A 17,253-nucleotide genomic window follows, 5' to 3' on the forward strand; every position below is an offset into this window, starting at 1 on the left:
TTGTCTTTTTATATTTTCTCCTCTCCATGTAGATTATATGTATGTACGTCTCTCTTAGGGTTCTCATTGTTTCCTAGGTTCTCTTGGATGGTGATTTCTAGGGTGCTTTTCTTTGCTTTATGTTTAAAAACCACTTATGAGTGAGTACATATAATAACTGTCTTTCTGTATCTGGGTTACCTCACTCAAAGTAATGTTTTCTAGTTCCATCCATTTTCCTGCAAAATTCAAGATGCTGTAATTTTTTTTCTGCTGTGTAACACTTCATTGTGTAAATGTACCACATTTTCCTTATCCTTTCTTTGGTCGAGGGACATTTAGGTTGTTTCCAGGTTCTGGCTATGACAAACAATGCTGCTATGAACATAGTTGAATACATGTCCTTGTGGCACGATAGAGCATCCTTTGGATATATACCCAAAAGTGGTATTATTGGGTCTTGAGGAAGGTTGTTTCCTAATTTTCTGAGAAATCGCCACAGTGACATCCAAAGGGGTTGTGCCAGCTTGCATTCCCACCAGCAATGCAGAAGTGTTCCCTTTACCTCACAACCTCTCCAGCATAAGTTGTCATCAGTGTTTTTGATCTTGGCCATTCTTACAGGTGTAAGTTGGAATCTCAGAGTTGTTTTGGTTTGCATTTCTCTGAAGACTAAGGATATGGAATATTTCCTTAAGCGTCTTTCAGCCATTTTAGATTCCTCTGTTGAGAGTTCTCTGTTTTGGGCTGTACTCCATTTTTTTTTATTGGATTATGTGATCTTTTGGTGTCCAATTTCTTGAGTTCTTTGTATATTTTGGAGATCAGACCTCTGTCTGATGTGGGGTTAGTGAAGATCTTTTCCCATTCTGTAGGCTGTCATTTTGTCTTGTTGACCATGTCCTTTGCTTTACAGAAGCGTTTCAGTTTCAGGAGGTTCCATTGATTAATTGTTTCTCTCATTGTCTGTGCTGCTGGGGTTATATTTGGGAAGTGGTTCCCTGTGCCAATGCATTCAAATGTACTTTCCGCTTTCTCTTCTATAAGGTTCAGTGTGGCTGGTCCAGGGTACTTTAGTTACTGTTCTATTACTGTGAAGAGACACCATGACCAAAACAATTTCTAAAATAAAGCATTTAATTGGGGGCTTACTTACTGTGTCAGAGGATTAGTCCATGACCATCATGGTGGGAGCACAGCAGCGGGCAGGCATAGTGTTGCTGTAGTCATCGAGAGCTTCCCTATTATCCACAAACACTCGGTAGAGAGTGAGAGAAACTGGGCCTGGCACAGGCTTTTGAAACCTCAAACCCAGTGGCACACCTCCTCCAACAAGGCTACAAATCCGAATATACTTCCAAATGATCCAACTAGAAACCAAACATTCAAATATATGAACTTACAGAGGTAATTTTTATTCAAACCACTACACCAGGCTAGCTGCCTTGTGAGCCTCCAGGGATTTTTCTGTGTCTGCCTCCCACTCTGCAATAGACACATTGGAATGACATATGTGTGCTAGCTATCTTACTGGGTGGATTCTGGAGATTCCAACATTGGCCCTTACAGCTGCAGCCATTTTACCCATGGTGCCATCTCTCTAGGCAGGCAGTTGGCTTTGAAAAATTAAGGGGTGCTTATGAGCCTCTCCATTATCTTATGAATCACAGTCCTATTCCACCACCTGTCCGTGTTTTTTTCTTCTCTCTCCGGGGTCAACTTACTGCAAGTGGCTATATCCAAATGGTATCTTTTCTCTTGGGTTGGCTCACTTTCTGTGCTCTCTCTAATTTTAGGTACCCAATTTTCCACTGTTCCTTTTTCTTACACTTTAATTCTCTCCCTAGAGAGTCCCTTAACGGTTTTCCGACCCAGTCTGTTTTCTGTTCTTCAGTGGCTGTTTGTCCAATCCTTTTGATTTCTCTTGCATAATGATTTTTTATTAAATTTTTCCATTTATTTTACATACTAACCATTTTCCCCTCCTTCTTTTCTTCTGGTTCCCTTCCCCCACGTCCTGTCTATTCTGCCCCGCCCCCATACACTCCTTTTCTGTTCAAAAAAGGACAGGCCTCCATGTGAGTTAACAAAGCATGTCATATCATGCAGAGGCAGGACCAAACTCCTCCCCCTGCTTCAAGGTTAGGTGAGGCATCCTTGCATGGGGAATGGGTTCCAAAAAGCCAGCTCTTGCACCAGAGACAGATCCTGCTCCCATTGTTAGGGGCCCCACAAACAGACCAAGCTACACAATTATCATCTATACGCAGAGGACCTAGGTCAGTCCCATGCAAGCTCCCAAGCTGTTGGTCCAGGGTCGTGAGCTCCCCTTAGCTCAGGTCATCTGTGTCTATGGATTTCTCCGTCATGATCTTGACTGCCCTTGCTTGTGCGGTCCCTTCTCCCTCTCATCATTTGTACTCCCTGAATTCGGCCAGGGCTTGGCTGTGGATCTCTGGATCAGTTTCCATCAGTTACTAGATGAAGGTTCTCTGTTGACAATTAGGGTAGTCACCAATCTGATTACAGGAGAAGACCAATTCAGTCTCTCTCTCTCTCTCTCTCTCTCTCTCTCTCTCTCTCTCTCTCTCTCTCTCTCTACGATTGCTATGAGTCTTAGCTACGGTCATCCTTGAGGATTCCTTGGGGGTCTCCCTGGCACCAGCTTTCTCCCTAAGCCCCAAATTGCCCCCTCTATCAAGATATCACTTTCATTACTCTCCTTCTTCATCCGACTCCCAACTCAACCAATCCAATCCCTCATGTTCCCATCATCTTTGCCCCAACCCCCATCTGCCCCTAGTTTACCCAGGAGATCTCATCTATTTTTCCCCTTCCAGGGGAATCCATGAGTCCCTCTTAGCATTTCTCTTTGCTACCTAGCTTCTCTGGAGCTGTGGATTATAGCTTGATTATCCTTTGCTTTACAGCTAAGACCCACTTATGAGTGAGTACATAACCATGTTTGTCCTTCAGGGTCTGAGTTATCTCACTCATCTCATGATGATTTTTTTTCTAGTTCCATGCATTTGCCTGCAAATTTCATGATGTCGTTGTTTTTTTACAGCTGAGTAATACTCCATTGTGTAAATGTACTATATTTTTTTTGTCCATTCTTTAGTTGAGGGGCATCTAGATTGTTCCAGGTTCTGACTATTATGAATAATTCTGCTATGAACGTAGTTGAGCAAGTGTCCTTGTGGTATGGTTGAGCATCCTTCAGGTATATGCCCAAGAGTGGTATTGCTGGGTCTTGAGGTAGATTGATTCCCAGTTTTCTAAGACACTGCCATACTGATTTCTAAAATGGCTGTACAAGTTTGATTTCCCACCAGTAGCAGAGGAGTGTTTCCCTTACTCCATATTCTCTCTCAACATAAGCTGTCATCAGTGTTTTTGATCTTAGTCATTCTGACAGGTGTAAGATGGTATCTCAGAGTCATTTTAATTTACTTTTCCCTGATGACTAAGGATGTAGAGAAATTTCTTAAATGTCTTTCTACCATTTGAGATTCTTCTGTTAAGAACTCTGTTTAGATCTGTACCCCATTCTTAAAATGGATTATTTGATGTTTTAATGTCTAGTTTCTTGAGTTCTTTATTATTTTTGGAGGCCAGCACTCTGTCAGATGTGGGGTTGGTGAAGATCTTTTCCCATTCTGCAGGTTGCTGCGTTGTCTTATTGACCGTGTCCTCTGCCTTATAGAAGCTTCTCAGTTTCAGGAGGTCCCATTTATTAATTGTCGATCTCGGCATCTGTTGCACAATGAACTGTAAAGTCATTTTCCACCAATGGAGATGTATTCATTCCTATAGCCCTTTCTAACTTTTAGATTTTCCTGTGAACAACAGAGACACATTATCCTACAAAAGTCACAGTAACCATTCTCATTTTCTTGGGTCTTTGGGTTAATATTCATGTATTTTTGGTACTCTAGAAAACTTCTTTTTAAAAATTCTAGGGATCCTTTGTTTGGATTTTGGTGGACTTTTTGTATTTTATTTTAACTCCTCTTCTTGGGAAACCCTTTACCTATTTCTTTCCAAGTGTGTTGTCTACACTGATCCAATGTATTCATTCCTGCATTGCAGGTTTCTGTTTTCTGAGGTTCTGAATGAGTTCTTCTTGATGGAGGCATCGTGATTCTTTAGTAGTCTTGCTGACCACTGATATTTTCTGTCAATAATTAAATATTTAGTAAGGACTTGACTGTTTGACCAAGATTAGTGGGGAACAAAAATAGTTTATCAAATCCAATGTACCAGACGCACCCACAGAAAGTCATGTGAAATAGATGATAATCGTAGATGATCTAATCCCTGGAACAGTCCATGAAGGTGAGTTTTCAGTTTTAACATAGCCACACAGAGAGGGTTGTGTCTAGAAAGGGATGAAAAATTCTGCAGTAAACAGACCAGAACAAGCTACAGTACCTATCCAATGCAGAGTTGCTTATGACAAACAACTCCACTGCCAGCCAGGTCAGGAAGAACGATCTCCCAGCACTCCCTTGGAAGTTGTTTGCCAACTTGTTTCTGAGCAGAGAGTTTTCCTCACTCTGAGCACACAGTCCAATAATTGCTTATGGAACACATCCAGAAAGGCAATGTCTCTTTAAATTCCCTCTCATTTTAATCTTCCTGAGCTCTCAAAGTTCAAGATCATTGATTAAAATTCTGTCTCAACACTTACCTTGCACAACATGATTCTCTCCATAGCTAGGAGCATATGCTATTCTTATCAGAAACACGCAAGTGTCTTAGCAGTTACTGTTTACTAACCCTTGATCTTCTAAGTTCACTTATTGGCAGTGTGTATGATATTTTTATTAACACGTAAATATGAAATCACTTCTATAGGGGGCATTCGTGCTTGTATTCTCCACTTACGTGAGAAGAGCCCAGGGTCTCAGCAGCTAGAATCCCCTGTAATACACGTGTCCCATGGCTCCTGCAGGTTTCCCAGCCTCCCTTCCTCTGTGTGTGTGTCTGGTGCTGGCCTCTGGCTTTGCCCAGGCAGGCAGGCTGCTGGTGGTGCCCATGGACGGGAGCCACTGGTTCACCATGCAGTCGGTTGTGGAGAAGCTCATCCACAGAGGGCATGAGGTGGTGGTAGTCGTGCCAGAGGTGAATTGGCAACTGGGAAAATCTGAGTTTTACAGTGAAGACGTACTCTGGAGGATCTGAACCATGAGTTCAAGGTTTTTATAGATACTCACTGGAAAACACAGGGCAGTAGCATATTTTCTCTATTACAACATTCATCCATTGTTTTATTTGAATTGTGTTTTTTACACTGTAGGAGTTTGTTTAACGACAAGAAGTTAGTGGAGTACTTGAAGCAGAGTTCTTTCCATGCTGTGTTTCTGGATCCTTCTGATGTCTGCGGCTTGACTGTTGCCAAGTACTTTCCATTCCTGTCTGTGGTCTTCGGCAGGGGAATATTTTATCACTATCTTGAAGAGGGTGCCCAGTGTCCCAGCCCCATCAGTTATGTTCCCAGAATTCTCTCGAAATTCACAGACACCATGACTTTTAAGGAAAGAGTGCAGAACATGGGGGAGCATGCATTTTGTCCCATTTTTCAAAGCTTCTATGGAAATTACCTCTGAAATTCTCCAGATCCTAGTGACTGTGGATGACCTTGCCAGTCAAGTTTCCATTTGGTTGTTACACACTGACTTTGTGTTGGTGTTCCCCACACCTGTTATGCCCAACATGGTCTTTGTGGACCAGAGAAAGCCACTTTCCAAGGTATGTTATTTCATCTTTAGTACATGAAGAAAGGCCTGGCTCTGAGAGTCTCACCAAGGTGCTGTTGCATCAGCTGTCCTGGTAGCTGAAGGTGCACTGTGTGCTGGAAGAATACCCAGAGCCACTGTGTTTTGAACTCAAGCAAAAGACTTTGCGTGACTACTGTTCAGTCAGAGATAAGGGAGATTAGAGTTCTTAGTTACAACGCTAGGACATTGCCAAATATCCTGTCTAATGACTCAACAGCAGGACTAAGTCCAGTATCCGAGCAATATTGTTCTCATTACCGGTTTGGGACTCTGGCAATGCTTCTGTTCTGAACCTGTGATGACATCTCAAAGTCCTAAGTCAGAGTGACCTCAAAATCTTGAGCAAAGAAAAGCCTCTGGTCATTGTACCTGGGGCAAATAAACCTGGCCATCATCACTGGAGGGCTCAGAGGCTTGTCAGAGTTCAGAGGCTCAACACTCTCTTACCTTCTGTCTAGATGATGATTCAGAAGCCAGACTCAGAAATTCTGTCCTTAAAGGAAAGAAAAGAACCTTTCCACTGACTCTCAAACAGCCAGTATTTCAGTGATACTACTTTTCTCATGGGTGGTGCCTGGATTATTGGCTTACAGCATCCACAGGCTGAGTGCTTGTCAGTCAAGTCTTTTGCAATCTCAAATCTATGAAGCTGCCACACCTACAGGAGTTGTAGAGTTGTTTTGGCTCTGTCCTAGCCCTTCCCAATACAAAGTATCCTTTAGTGAGGGACTGGCTTTCCTGTGATCTTCTCTAGCATTCTCTTGCTCTTCCTCTTGACCAGCTCATTTCCCACTGTCTAGTCTTAGCTTACTTTCTTAGGATGTTCAAACAAACGCATGATGCATAGAGACTCCTTATAGGCAGTGAATTCTAAATTCCAAAAATCCAAGCACAGTGTTTCATTACCCTTTCAAAACTAGTATTGCAAAAGAAGACATAATCTTTCCAAGGCAAAGTTTGTACTTCCTTTACTTGGAAAACACACACGTAGATATTTCAGCCAGTGAAGTTCATCAGCTATTATTCTTTTGAGTGAATCATTCTCATTGAATTTTACTTCCCTTATGCATATACAAACACCCATAGCTGCTGGGAGTGCTTTGCTGTCTGTTTTCCCCTACTGTGTCTTAAGAGCCCAGAGTCTCAGTAACTGGTTCTCCCTGTTCTGCATGTCTCCAATGGCTCCTTCAGGTTTCCCGGCCTCTCTTCCTCTGTGCTTGTGTATACTGCTTGCCTCTGGCTTTGCCCAGGCAGGCAGGCTGCTGGTGGTGCCCATGGACGGGAGCCACTGGTTCACCATGCAGTCGGTTGTAGAGAAACTCATCCAAAAAGGACATGAGGTGGTGGCAGTTGTGCCAGAGGTGAGTTGGCAACTGGGAAAATCCCTGAATTTTACAGTAAAGACGTACTCAATTTCTCACACTCTGGAGGATTTGGACCAAGAATTCAAGGTTTTTAGTGATTCTCGGTGGAGACCTTGGGAAGAAAACCTCTACTCTGTATTTCACAACACAAACAGCAAGTATTTTGAATTAATATTTTCACAGTGTAGGAGTTTGTTTAACGACAAGAAGTTAGTGGAGTACTTGAAGCAGAGTTCTTTTGATGCTGTGTTTCTGGATCCTTTCGATGTGTGCGGCTTGACTGTTGCCAAGTACTTGTCGCTCCCGTCCGTGGTCTTCACTAGAGGAGTATTTTGTTATTTTCTTGACAATGGTGCCCAGTGCCCCAGTCCTCTTTCTTATGTTCCCAGACGTCTCTTCAGACTCACAGACAGCATGACTTTCAAGGAGAGAGTGTGGAACCATCTTGTCTATGCGGCGGAGCATTTAATTTGTCCCTTTGTTTACAAAACTGCCATAGAAATTGCCTCTGAAGTTCTCCAGACTCCAGTGACTGTGACTGACCTCTTCAGTCAAGTGTCCATTTGGCTGTTACGCACTGACTTTGTGTTGGAGGTCCCCAGACCTCTGATGCCCAATATGGTCTTCATTGGCGGGATCAACTGCCACCAGGGAAAGCCACTCTCTAAGGTATGTTGTCTCTCCTCTCCTTCAGCACGTTAAAGAGACCTGGCTCTGGACAACAAAAAAGAAGTTCTTTATGGAGTTATGATTTGATATTTACATTAGGTGCATCTGGAATCTCTTTCTGGTTAATAGAAAACTCTATACTGGTGCCCTATTAATATGGGTATGTACACCCATGGCACAATTGCATATAACTTCCCAGCTATGGTTGGGATTTTAATTTATGTGACTATATGTATATATATATCTTCTTCTTTGCCCCATGTGTATGTAAGTTTGTGTAGGTCATGAAAATAAAAAAGGTACCTTGAAAGGGGAGGCAGTGACCTGAAGGGAAGGGGTGGAGAAAAGAGACAGAAGTAAGATATATGTAACAAGAAGTAGAAAGAGGGACTAGTTAGTGGGAAGTAAGGGGATGAGCAAATAGATGTGAAGAATATAGTAGGATCATTGATGAATGGGCTATGTATGGGCAACGTTTAATAACATATGTGTATGAAAATAGCACAATGCCACCCACTATTTTATATGTATTAATTTAATTTTAAAATGGCACAAGATACTTTCAAGCTACATTTTAATATTGTGTTTAGAATCACTGAAATACACATCAAGGCAGGAAACCAGTCTGCCCTCCATAGGAAAACATTCTTATAAATTTTCGGAATTTCAGAAATTATCCGCATCCTGAGTAGATACATTCATTCCATTATGTAAAATAATAATAACACATACTATCTTATTCACTATGCCTTAGCATTTGACAACGATCACAGACATGATCATAAACCAATAAATACAATGTTTTACTAATTACATTAAAATCTTTGCGTTGGTTAGCCCATTTATACTTTTTTTTTAATAAACAACACTATACTAATCATTTTTTGACATTTCCTTTATATGAATGTATGTCCGTATTCTTTGCATTATCTGAGTAACAGATATAAAGTAGAGTTCTTGGGTCAAGAGGTTCTTGCAGGACTTTAATCAGTTAGAAACAAATTTTGTAAATTCTGAACAACTGTGATTGGTGGCCTCTGAGAGCCGCAACTTTCCTCCAGCCCAGTGATGCCAGCCATTGTCAAGTATTTTGTGTTTTGGGTTTTCTGGGTAAAAAAAATATGTGCAGCTGCTTCAGTTCCTGCTGCCTACTTCCACAGGCAGAGAGACCCACTGAAATTTCCTCTTTTGCGACTTCCATATGCACAATTGTCGATTATTTTTAATAAAGGTACTTGTCTTTTTATAGCTAGTTGGTATAACCCTTCTGGGTAGTAGGTATGTTAAGACAGCTCTTAAAAAATATGTGCTAAAAATGTGTTTTTCTGGGGCTGTTCTTTTTTTTTTTAATTAACTATTTATACTATCATTGAAAGAACTAGTTTTGTTGTGGCATTTTCACATGTGTCATTAAGACCTTTTCTGATTCATTCCCCACCTTCATTTTGCCTGTATTCTGAGAACCCGAGAGAAGACGAATGTAAAGATAATGCGTTGGTTTATTTGCTTGGGAGAGAAAATATCAAGGTAGGATGATGTTCCGGCTGGTGCTGAAGCAGCAGCTGTAACTGACAGATCAGTACCATGACAGAGAAGCCTCCTGCACTGCAGTGAGCAAGAGGAAAGCCTTTCCTCAGGGTCAGCACCGCTGAGAGAGTTGTGGTCCAAGGGGGGCCGCAGACTAGCAGCAGACCTTGGTGGTGTTATGTCATCTATGGGGTTCTGGTTTTGAATGTAAAGATGTGAGATTGCAGGGGCATAGGGAACAACTGAAACCAGGCAATGTGTGGCATGATGGGAAACCCCTCAGAGAGGCCAGTGTATGTAACTATGACGGTTACAGTGGAGACTCCAGGATATTGGAGATGCCAGGACTGTGAGATACCTACAAAAAAGACCTGGAGAAGTGGAGTAGAGTCATCGAGACTAAGAGAGCAATGGTGTGTCCTGAGGGTGGCAGATCTGGAGAAATGGGGTTTCCTAGGTCCTTTGGAGACCATTATTATTGACAGATGCTGGACATTAGAGTTATAAGATTAGTGTTTCCCTGCAGGATTTTTTGTTCTGAATTGATCCAATTGTTTAATGACATGATTCTTGCTCTTTAGAATAAAAAAGTTTGTTCTAAACTTTTGTATGCTGGAAGTACATAACATGTTTTTGATCCAAAACCCACAGGAAAAGGGTCTCCAAATGTAAAAGGAGCGGCGGGCCGCTTCCCGCCACCTGCCCGGCTAGCTTTACCCCTGAAATAATTACACGGAAACTGTATTCTTTTAAACACTGCTTGGCCCATTATCTGTAGCCTCTTATTAGCTAACTCTTACATCTTTATCTAATCCATTTCTAATAATCTGTGTAGCACCACGAGGTGGTGGCTTACCAGGAGGATTCTAACCTGCAGCTGTCTCGGAAAGGAGTGTCCTGGCGACTGCCTCATTGCCTTCTTCCTCCCAGCATTCTGTTCTGTCTACTCCACCTATCTAAGCTGCTGTCCTAGGAAAAGCCAAGGCAGTTTCTTTATTAGCCAATGAAAGTAACACATAGACAGTTAACCCTCCTCCATCATCCAAAGGCAAAGAGATGAGAAATGAGACAATCAAAGAGACGAGACAATGCAGTAACTAGGACAAGGAGGTCTTGCATAAACTGATGACTCATGCCAACCAAGTTTATTAAGAATTATAGCACCATGTATACTATTTGTAGAACGCAAAATGGGCAAGGCCAGCTGAGATCTATGCCAGACCATGTAGGCAAAGAGAACACAACACCTCAGACTTGGTGATCTAAGGACTAATAGTTACAGGCCAAAGGGAGGAGTAGGGCCCCCAGAAGCCACGACATTGACTCCTCCAAGTCAGTGGTTCCAGTACTAGACCAGCTAGTCTAGGACACTCCTGGGCAAGGAGAAGAACTAAGGTTCCCTTTGTCCTCTCCTCAGGGCCCCTGAGAAAGTATGGGGTCAGTCTGGCACCCCACAGCTTTTCTATTTTTATTTTTTATTCTATTCTATTCTTTTTTCTGTTTTTAAGTATATGTACCTGTTTGTGTGAGTGGGTTTAGACATATGAGTGCAGTGCCTGTGGATTCCAGAAGAGAACACGGGACCCCTTGGAGTTGGAGTTACTAGAGATTGTGAGTTGTCAGACGTGGGTGTTAGGACTGAACTTGTGTCCTCTGCAAGAACATGCACTCTTTACATGAGCTATCTCCAGCTTCCTGTTTTCAATGTTATAGGCACGCAGTTAAGAGACTTTGGACTTTTACAGTGTCAGAAATTTTAAGAATATTTGGGAACATGGAGTATGGACTATATTTTACAATATGAGACAGGCATGAAACTTTGGCAGACAAAGAGGGCAAAGTGATGGCTTAAAACAATGTCTGCTTTTCCAGTTGAAAAAGAACAGAGTCATGATGATTAGTTTTAATTGCCAGCTTGACACAATCTCGAACACCCTGGAAAGAGAACCTCTATGAGGGAATACACACATCAGGTTGATTTGTGAGCATATCTGTGGGAAGATTGATGTGGGAAGACCCAGCCGGCTCTGGGTGCCACCGTTTTCTCTGTGTGGCTCTTGGGCTTTATAAGAGTGGAGAAAATTAGCTGAATAGTAAGCCCCAGATGCAGTTATTTCTGTCTCCTCTTGACTGTAGATGTGATGTGGCAGATGTCTTAAGTTTCTGCTACCTCTACTTCTCTGCAATGCTGGACAGTAACCTACAACTGTGAGCCCAGATAAACCCTTTCTCCATTGAGTTGGTTTCATCAGAGCATTTTACTGTGGGAAGAAGACAGGAGACTAGGGTAGAGTGTGTAACTAACTTTCCCCAAGCATCTCAAAAATCATCTTTTATATGAAGTCAGTAGAATAATCCTGAAGATCCCAAGACAAATCCACTCAGAGTTGGCTACTTGGTTTTTGTATTCCTGTGTTAAACCCCTCCACATGGAAACAATGGATTCTTGAACAGATGTTGTAGTAACACCTGAATGTACACTGAATAAGAAGACTTGAAATTATACCTTCATACCACACATAGAAATTAGCTTCTAGATGATGTACAACAGTATAGAAAAGTTAGAACCATGAAACTCTTACATTATCTGGCTAAATCTTCATAACATAGCTCTGAGAGTCTCTGCACAGATGACACACTGTGGGGTGAGATGGAACACTGTGCCTACACTGTATGTAATGAGCAGACTCTGAGCATCACTGTTTTAGACCCAAGTCAAATGGTTTGCATGATGGCTGTTTTCAGAAACAATACGTGTTTGGAGGCTCTAATAAACTCACTGGATGTGCTGTCATTATGTCCTGACTCATTTTTCAACCCCACGAATAGCCCAACATCAGCCCCTCCTGGAGCTGTGGGGAAAGGTGGAATCCTAAATTCTGATCCCTTTGTTCCTAGGAAAGCAGAGCCCCTGGCGGTTGTACCTGAGGTAACTTAGTCTGAGCATCATCATTGAGGCAACAGCTTTCAGAGGTTCAGGTCTTCATCTTCTGCCTTCTGTCCAGATGTCTGTCTGAAAGCCAGGCTCAGGACGAAAGTCATCCTGTTTTAGGAAGGGCGCTAGAAATAACAGAGACTGATCTAACACAGCCAATGTTTCCGTTTCGACAGGGACAATGGCTGTGTCATTGGTTTACTGGAGTCCTACAGCAGGGCAGAGTCCCAAGGCTCAGTGCCTGTCAGGCAAGGCTCCTGCACTCTCAGATTCATGGACTCAAAGCAATGTTGATTAGACCCTGGTCTGTCCTTTCTGGCATACCGTACCCTTTAGGGAGAGACTTGCTTTTCTGTGACCTCTAATATTCTCTACCTCTTCTTGGTGACACTCACTGTCTATCTTTCTAAGCTTCCCTTCTTGTGAAGTATAAATGAGCCTGTCTACGATTAGTGCAGAGGTCTTTATAGGCAGCTTCTTAATTTTCTTGAATTTCAAAATCCAAACACATTGCTTCACGACTTTCAAAACTGGTTCTGCAATAGAGGTGATGATCTCTCCAAAACAAAGATTATAAACCTTTTTTTTTTAATCTCACAAATAACAAATAGGTTTTGCAGCCAATGCAATTCATTAATTCTTAATCTTTTGAGTAAATCATTAGCTTTGGATTTTAACTTGACTTGCAAACATACAAATACATGTGTCCACCGCAATAGATTTTGAACCTCTTCTTTTCCAACCAGTTCTATTAGAAGAGCAAAGAGTCTCAGCAGCTGGATTGCCTCAGGCTGAGCTTCTCCCATGGCTCCTGCAGGTTTCCCAGTCTCCCTTCCTCTGTGTGTGTGTCTGCTGCTGGCCTCTGGCTTTGCCCAGGCAGGCAGGCTGCTGGTGGTGCCCATGGACGGGAGCCACTGGTTCACCATGCAGTCGGTTGTGGTGAAGCTCATTGACAGAGGGCACGAGGTGGTGGTAGTTGTGCCAGAGGTGAGTTGGCAACTGGGAAAATCCCTGAATATTACTGTGAAGACTTACTCAATTTCTCACACCCTAGAGGATTTAAACCGGGAGTTCAAGTATTTTTCTGATACTCAATGGAAAACTCCAGAACAAACTATGCTTTCTTTAATGACAGGCTCAGCCAAAGATTTTTTTGAAATAATATTTTCAAACTGTAGGAGTTTGTTTAACGACAAGAAGTTAGTGGAGTACTTGAAGCAGAGTTCTTTTGATGCTGTGTTTCTGGATCCTTTCGATGTGTGCGGCTTGACTGTTGCCAAGTACTTGTCGGTCCCATCCGTGGTCTTTGCAAGAGTTATATTTTGTCACTATCTTGAAGAGGGCACTCAATGTCCCAGACCCCTCTCTTATGTTCCCAGAATGCTCTCGAAATTCGCAGACACTATGACTTTTACGGAGAGAGTGTGGAACTACATCACCTATATGGAGGAGCGTGCACTTTGCTCCTATTATTTCAAAACTGCTACAGACATTGCCTCTGAAGTTCTCCAGACCCCAGTGACTATGGAAGACCTCGTCAGTCAAGTGTCCATTTGGTTGTTACGCACTGACTTTGTGATGGAGTTCCCTGCACCTGTGATGCCCAACATAGTCCACATTGGTGGAATCAACTGCCACCAGGGAAAATCACTTTCCAAGGTATGCTATCTCTCCTTTAGCACATGAAGAGAGCCTTTGTTTTGGCCATGAAAAGATAAATTCTTTACTGAGCTATGATTTATCATTTACCTCACTACATATGGAATTTCTTCCTGGGTTAGAGAATTGTTTTGTGCCAATTCACCAATTAAAAAACACATTCCTCTTGGTTCTCTATTGATATGGCTGTGTAAACTTGTGAGGATATCGCATATACATTCAAAGCTACAATCTAAGTTTAACTATGTATGTATGTGTTCCTTTGTGTGTATTGCAAGGTCATGAAATTAGAAAGAAAAGGAACAAAGAAAATTTTCCTTAGGATAAACAAAACCCATAAGTAATGATAGACATTCCACATGAAGACAGAAAGGCGTAGCATGAAGATGTCCAGGGGTAGGAAGAGGACATACAAAGGGCAAGGCAGGGTATTGGGAGAGTGGAATAAACAGAAAAGAAAACGTCTGAAAAATGCAGAATACCACTGAATAATCTTTCTGACTATTAAAAAATTATTTAAGGAGACATAAAACTTCAATGTACATTTTATTGCTTTTGGAGATGTTTAAAAAACGCATCAAGTATTGAAGCCGTCATCATTTTCTGTCGGCTGTACTCTATAGGAGCAGACGAGCAGCTTTTCAGCATTTCAAGAATCACTGATATGAAGCAGAAGATGCAAATCGGTGCATTTTCTCAAACAAAATAAAATGTAATGAGAAAAGAACACCACCGTATAAAATTGGACAATACAAGCCAACAGAAAAGTAGGAGTGCCTAGGAAAGGGACAAGAATCAGAGACTCATTTGTTTGCAATTTTAGGAGTCCCATAGAGGTACTACATGGGAGCCAGGTGATGGTGGTGCATGGCTTTAATCCCAGCATTCGGGAGGCAGAGGTAGGTGGATCTCTTTCGGTTCTTGGCCAGTCAGACCTACAAGAACTAGTTCCAGGACACCTAGGACTGTTACACTGAGAAACCCTGTCTTGAAAAACATATGAATAAATGAATGAATGAAAAAATAAATGAATAAATGAATAATTAAATAAATGACTAGACGGGAAACTATAGTGTCTGTTCAGAGGGCCTGGTGCAGGTCCATGCAGGCCCTGTGCAGACTGCTTCAGCCTCGTCAGTTCATATGAGCTTTGCTGAGTGATGTAGCAGGCCTTGTTCTTTGGGGGTCCTCCATTCCTTCTTTCTCCCCGACCTCTTCTATCTCTCTTCCATGAGGTTCCCTGAGCTCTGACTGGAGGGATTGGATGGAGACATCTCACTGAGAGCTGTGTGTTCCAAGGTCTCTCTGTGTAATGTCTTGCTGTGAGTCTCTTGTTTTTGCTCCCAACTGTTACATGAGGGATCTTCTCTGATGATGGCTGATTTAGCTACTGATCCATGAGTACAGCAGACTATCATTATGAGTCATTTAATTGTTACTCCCCTTCCCCAAGAACAAGAATACTTGGTTTTACCCTAACTGTCTGGACTTCTAGACACTTAAGCAATGTGAAGTATGGGTTCCATTTCATGGAAATGTATTAGAAATGAATTTTATGCTCTGGTGATGCTGAGGCATGCATGGGCAGCCCACATATGGAGGTTCTGTTGAACTTGCTTGTTTTCATGATCTTAGTTCATGAGGATGACTGGCCAGGCAGTATCCATCTCATGGAGTAGGCCTTAATTCAAATCAGATATCGGTTGGTTACTCCCACAAGGTTTGTGTCTCCATTGTCCTAGGGTATTTTGTAGGCAAGACAGATTATACGTGCAATTCCGCCTAAACTGAGTTTTTATCTAATCCTTCACCCCTAAATATATTAAGCATGGCTCCTTCTGTAAAGTATGCAGACTTGGAAATTTAACTGTCAGGGTGGAGCTGTTGTATAACCTTTCAAGTTGAGAGAAACTTTTTTTTTTTTTTTACTTCCCCAGCCAAGTAGTACTAACTCCCCCAGTTCTGGAGCCTGAGAAGGAGGGAGGCCCTATACCTGGATTGAGTTATTGGCCAGCTCTTTTCTAGATTATTGTAGCTGTTGCTTGGTTTCTCCTACAGGAGCAAGTGGGGTGGTAGTCTCTTAGTATGACAGTCAGGGGGTAGTATATTTTTAATTAATTATATTTATTTTATCCTCATTGGTGTTTTGCCTGCATGTATATCTATACGAGGGTGTGAGAAACCCTGGAATGGGAGTTATAGACTGGTGTGAGCTACCACATGATGCTGAGAACTAAACCCTGGGCCTCTGAAAGAGCAGCCAGTGCTTCCAAATATGAATCACCATTCTAGCCCATATCCCCCCGTTTTAATATTTTTCCAGAGTTCAACTTCTATATTGCTTATTAAACTTTGTTCATCTGAGTTCCAGAGAGGTGGACACCTACCTGCCCAGACCAGGTTGCTGGGTCATTTTGCATGGATCAGTGAAGACTTTTGAACTTCTCAGGCCAAGCATTACTAGCCCCAACATTTTTCTAGAATATCTAGAATTGGCTGAGGTAGCATTTTTCCTCTTTGGGAGAGCTTAGTGGGATACACTCAGAAGTAGAACTGCAAGCAGCAGTTAAGGACTCAAGGTAGCTTTGAACCTCCTCTCCTGATAGAGAAGGCAAGTGAATCAATGTCAGGGATGACCTTTGAGTTGGCATATGTGGCAGGCACACTGAGGTACCACTGAGACACACAGGCTGGTCTCTATGGTCTCTGCCTTTTTGTTTCTGTCCTACCCCAAGTGGAATAGACAAGGAATTCCTACTCTACTTCCTAAAATGAGCTTTCTGGAAAGGGTCTTGGAAGATTAGGGCATCTTCATGAGTGCCTCTGGTTTCTCATTTTCTTATTGACATCATAGGCCTGGGGCAGTCACTCCTTCTGTGCTGTGCTGTGCTGTGTGAACGGTGGATGCAGTGAGGGAGAGGCATATTTGCAGTGAATGATGTTATGCTTGTTATTTGGACTATGTTCAGTTCTACATACCATGTAGAAATGTCAGGCCTGTTTCTACCCAGGGGAAGACATGAAATTATAACTTTACACCACAAACAAAAAACAGCTTTAAAATGATGCACGGCAGTATAGAAAAGTTAGGACCATGAAGCTCTTACAATATCTTCTTGACCTCGCTAGGAAAGTCAGTGCACAAAGGTCACCCTGGCTGGTCCCTGAAAACAGGGTGGAAAAGAACACTGCACCTACAGTGTATGTAGTGAGCACACCCTGCACATCACTGTTTTAAACCCAAGTCAAATGGTTTGCGTGGTGACTGTTTTCAGAAACAATACGTGATTAGAGGCTCTTTAACAAACACACTGGACCCGCTATCATTATGTCCTGA

General features: G+C 42.2%; 3 pseudogenes; all 3 read left to right on the forward strand.

The window, feature by feature from the left end:
- Positions 1-4,923: 4,923 nt before the first annotated feature.
- LOC125396883 (UDP-glucuronosyltransferase 1A8 pseudogene) lies at positions 4,924-6,710 on the forward strand (annotated as a pseudogene).
- Positions 6,711-6,816: 106 nt separating this feature from the next.
- On the forward strand, positions 6,817-9,885 carry LOC125396873 (UDP-glucuronosyltransferase 1A8 pseudogene; annotated as a pseudogene).
- Positions 9,886-12,952: 3,067 nt separating this feature from the next.
- Positions 12,953-13,958, forward strand: LOC125396874 (UDP-glucuronosyltransferase 1A7 pseudogene; annotated as a pseudogene).
- Positions 13,959-17,253: the final 3,295 nt, after the last annotated feature.

The sequence above is a fragment of the Myodes glareolus genome, chromosome 1 (assembly GCF_982192425.1).
Source record: "Myodes glareolus chromosome 1, mMyoGla1.1, whole genome shotgun sequence".
Taxonomy (NCBI): domain Eukaryota; kingdom Metazoa; phylum Chordata; class Mammalia; order Rodentia; family Cricetidae; genus Myodes; species Myodes glareolus.